The sequence below is a fragment of the Petromyzon marinus genome, unplaced genomic scaffold (assembly GCF_048934315.1).
Source record: "Petromyzon marinus isolate PM22_M1 ecotype Great Lakes invasive population unplaced genomic scaffold, UKy_Petmar_22M1.pri1.0 PM_G_Scaffold_21, whole genome shotgun sequence".
In the NCBI taxonomy this organism is placed as follows: Eukaryota; Metazoa; Chordata; class Hyperoartia; order Petromyzontiformes; family Petromyzontidae; genus Petromyzon; species Petromyzon marinus.
In genome coordinates this window covers 1,435,001-1,440,000 of record NW_027422773.1, presented here as the reverse complement: position 1 = coordinate 1,440,000, position 5,000 = coordinate 1,435,001, and the positions used below count along the sequence as shown (strand labels likewise).

The window sequence follows — 5,000 nt, the reverse complement described above, 5'->3', positions numbered from 1 at the left end:
ATGCCGCAAGCAGACGTCTGGCATCTTCAGCAATCGAGAGACTAGTCGGCAAACACCAGCGTGCTCCTTCTGGCGTGCTCCCTCATCGATACGTTTCGGTCAGCAATACTTTGCTTGCTGCGCAAGCGTGGCAAGGATGCTGTGAGTTTCCTTCGCCCTGTTACCATGCATCTTTGATAACACGGGGTGGAGTCAATAACCGTATTGTACTCCCATGCTGGTGTATCCAACGCAGATCCAGCATCATCAAGCTGGTCCCTGACTGGGATGCCGTGTATTATCGAATCCCTGCTGCCGTGCATCAATGGCAACAAGGAGTAGAGTCGGTAAGGTTACCGGATTCTCGAACTGATGTACTCCAAAAAATAAAGAATTAAAATAACAAAGTCTAATCTATATAAGTAATGTTGAATAAAGCTTATTTTTAATCTTCTTTGAAGGCAGAAAATAGTAAGGTAAAAATAAAGTCCTCTCTATGCTCTGAAGTAACATATAAAAAAAACTAGCAATAAAAAAATACCAAGTCTTCGTCTTGGAAAATAACAAAATCTAAAAGAAAAATCTTCTTTGTGGAAAATAGTAAAATAAAAAAACCAAGTCTTCACCTTGGAAAATAACAAAATCTAATCTAAAACATCTTAAATAAAGCTTGTCTGTAGTCTTCTTTGTAGGCAGAAAATAGTACGTTACAGGACTCTCAAACTGATGTATTCCAAAAATAAAGAATTAAAATAACAAAGTCTAATCTATATAAGCGCTCTTGAATAAAGCATTGTAAAAAAAAAATAGCAAAAAAAAACAAGTCTTCGTCTTGGAAAATAACAAAATCTAAAAGAAAAGAAAAGTCTTCTTTGTGGAAAATAGTAAAATAAAAAAAACCAAGACTTCACCTTGGAAAATAACAAAATCTAATCTAAAACATCTTAAATAAAGCTTATTTGTAATCTTCTTTGTAGGCAGAAAATAGTAAGTTACAGGACTCTCGAACTGATGTAGTCCAAAAATAAAGAATTAAAATAACAAAGTCTAATCTATATAAGTGCTCTTGAATAGGCTTCGTGTAAAAAAATAGCAATAAAAAAATACCAAGTCTTCGTCTTGGAAAATAACAAAATCTAAAAGAAAAGTCTTCTTTGTGGAAAATAGTAAAATAAAAAACCAAGACTTCACCTTGGAAAATAACAAAATCTAATCTAAAACATCTTAAATAAAGCTGGTTTGTAGTCTTCTCTCGAACTGATGTAGTGCAAAAATAAAGAATTAAAATAACAAAGTCTAATCTATATAAGTGCTCTTGAATAAAGCTTCCTGTAAAAAATAGCAAAAAATACCAAGTCTTCGTCTTGGAAAATAACAAAATCTAAAAGAAAAGAAAAGTCTTCTTTGTGGAAAATAGTAAAATAAAAAAAACCAAGACTTCACCTTGGAAAATAACAAAATCTAATCTAAAACATCTTAAATAAAGCTTATTTGTAATCTTCTTTGTAGGCAGAAAATAGTAAGTTACAGGACTCTCGAACTGATGTAGTCCAAAAATAAAGAATTAAAATAACAAAGTCTAATCTATATAAGTGCTCTTGAATAAGCTTCGTGTAAAAAATAGCAATATAATAAAAATACCAAGTCTTCGTCTTGGAAAATAACAAAATCTAAAAGAAAGGTCTTCTTTATGGAAAATAGTAAAATAAGAATACCAAGACTTCACCTTGGAAAATAACAAAACCATCTTGAAAAAAGCTTATTTTTAATCTTCTTTGTAGGCAGAAAATAGTAAGGCGAAAATAAAGTCCCCTCTAAGCTCTAAAGTAACAAATACGACGTGTTTAAAAAAAAACTAACAATAAAATAAAGAACCAAGACTTCGTCTTGGAAAATAACAATCTAAATTGTGGAAAATAGTAAAATGAAATAAAAACCGACTTCACCTTCGAAAATAACAAAATCAATCTAAAACAAATGACATCTTAAAACAAAACTATTATTTGTTTCGGAGGTTGTCTATGACTGTTCATAGACCGCATAATTTCCACAGAACATTCTCAGAATATCAAGAGAGAAAAGCAGCGTTCTGCGGGAAATCATCTTGGCCAGTGATGTCGTTCTGGGTTTGGTCAGGCCCAGGGAGGTAAGTACCTCGTTATTCTCAAGGGGCCACTTTCCTCTTGCCCCAACCGGGAATCCAAAGAATGTGACCTTGCTAGCCTTCGTCAGCACTTTGACTTGATCACCAAGAGGGGTATAGTACGAAACTTTGTGCGAGGCAGCATCTGACAAGGTATTCTTTGAAAGCTCAAAACGGACGGTGACATCGATCACAACCGCCTCCTCATCTTTTGCAAACACGAGGTCAGGCTTTCTCATCTCTCCCGTCTCGGATATGAACCGTGGCTCTTTGTATACAGACCAGCCCAATCTAGCCGCTTCGTCTGCCAGAATGTTACTGATCTTGTTATGTCGCGCAATTCTTGCTTTCTGTACTGCAGGACATTGACCGAGAATGTGCGAAAGGGACTCGAGTCTGGCAGAGCATTTCCTGCAGGAACGTAGGGCCCCATCTCTGCCTCTGTTCAAGCTTTCTCTTGTTGGGTAAATATTTGCCCTTAGTTGTAGTGCTGCGATAAAGAAGCATTGTTTAAAGCCGCACCATGGCCTCAACCAAGCATTACTGATTCTATCATGCGCAAAGTTTACAATGCCCCTTCCTTGAACCGGCTTTTCGCACCATCTCTGAAATTCATGCTCCCTCCAATCGCAGGGTCTCGGATATACAGGTTCTTTTGACACCGAGTCCATGAGAACGAATGTTGGGATTGCATCACTGTCACCCCCTGCTCGTACCCACAAATTACGGTATTCTTCCTCCATACCCTGCGAGGACACAATATTACGGGTGATAGCATCGGACGAGTTTGCTATACATTGCAGCCTTCTAACTTGAACCGAAGGGATTGTTTTTTCCAGTTTCAAGATGGCAAGGCCTCCGTCTCGGGCTCTGGCATATAACAGTCCATCACAAGTTGAAGCGGGAAGGTGGAGCCATCCTTTTACCGCCTTTCTAATCTCTTGGTCCAACCCACGGAGAGTTGATTGCTTGCAGTCCGAGTGGTCTGCAGGATATAACAATCTGGGTAGGGCATAGGCATTGAGTAGTTCAACCTTCTGAGTTGGCTTCAGAGGCGCCTCATCGATTTTCGAGATCCATGTCTTTAGCTGACAATGTAGATCAGGCTGTATAGTGCCAGTCCAAGGGCCAATTTTCAGACCAAGGTATTTCGTTGATTCATCAGGTTGGATCATATGGACATCTTTATTTTTGATAGTCCATGGGTCGCAGTTGTTCACCGTATATTAATCTTTGGTTGGGCTTATCATGAAGCCCTGGCACTTTCTGGCCTGAACCTCCAATCCCGATAGCCCACAAAATGATTCCAAGATCGCTAGATTGGCGGCCATACCAACCCAAGATTCGCTCACCAACACCAAATCATCAGCAAACACAAGAGCTGTCACGTGGTCGGTATCAATGGAGTACCCAACTCCGTGTGACTCTAGGGTGCATATCAAAGGGTCCATGGCAAGATTGAAGAGCAGGGGTGACATGGGGTCACCCTGTTTGACACCAACACGTATGCTAATTTCTCGAGTCGACTCGCCATTGCTTTTGAACGAGGTCGTACACCGATCGTAGGCGTTCTGGATGATGCCCACCACGTGTTCATCTACTTTCTTGTGCCTTAACACCCATAAAATATGAGCATGCGAAACCGAGTCAAAAGCTTTCGCTATGTCGATGAACATGACAGCCAACGGCCTGTGCAATTTCTTAGCGTGTCTCATAAGGTCCTGTAGCACCTTAAGATTTTCAGAGCAGCCAGATGCCGCTATAAAACCACGCTGCCTTGGGTTTAAGGGACAAGCACGAGCAAGACGTGCAGTCATTATTCTGGAAAATAATCTCAGAATCATTGAACCAATCGTTATTGGTCTCCAGTTCCCCAATTCTTTCAGCTTTTCATCGTCCATAACCTTAGGAATAAGAATCGTCCTATTCTTTTTCAACTCTTTGGGAATAATTCCTGTAATCATCCATGCATTAAATAGGGCTGTCAGTGTCCGACCCTCGGGGTCGGCAGCACAGATTGCAGCCCTTGTTAGGCCATCTGGCCCAGCTGCTGACGTTGGTTTAATGGCCCGTATGGCAGTCTGAACTTCCTCCACCGAAATTAGGGGCTCAAAGTATTCGTTATTTGCAACACCTGATGACTTAAATTGGCCCAGGCCATTGAATGGCAACACCTTCTCCCATTTTTCGCAGTAAAAACGATATACATCTGCGTTCGGGATTCGGAATTCATGACGTTCAGTGCCATCCAGGACTAAGGACGCAAGAAGAGAGCGGTTCTTAAAGAAGAGCTTCTGGTGCTTCATGAAGCTTCCTCGTTTTTCCGCTCTCTTCTTCATCCAAGATCGTGTGGGTAATATCCTGGGTTTAATAATGTCGTTCTCGGGTTTTGAACGTTTGCCTTTGTTTTTCACCAATCTCATCGGACAAAGCATCAATGCTGTGGCAGTTTCTACGAGGGCATCATGTTGGCCCTCACCGTTAAGCCAAGCCTTTATTGCCTCCATTGCAGGCTTTTCCAGGGTCCCAGAATTCTCATTCGTAAGCCGCTCAGCTGCTTGAGCGAGTATGGATGAAGTCCCCGTTGTTACATTTGGTGGGGGAGACAATGTCTCAAGAGGCCTAGAAGAAAAATGTAAGCTGTCTGACATGGGGGCCCCTGTCTTTTTACTTAGGTCCCGTCTCTTGTCAGAGACTTGCTTGTTGGTCTTAGTCCCAAGCGCTTCAGCAATGATCTTATTGATATTCTTTTTCCCCTGAAACTGCAACTCTAGAAGGGCCAGCTGTTCTACTTCCTTCAAAGACCAGCAGCTACGGTGTACCCCTCTCTGCGAGGTACCCTTTATACCATCTTTAATCCTTTCCTCATTACGGGTGA

General features: G+C 40.9%; 1 pseudogene; it reads right to left on the bottom strand.

Annotated features, from left to right (window-relative positions):
- Positions 1–5,000, bottom strand: part of LOC142912672 (28S ribosomal RNA) — a 10,595-nt pseudogene that overhangs the window by 1,874 nt on the left and 3,721 nt on the right.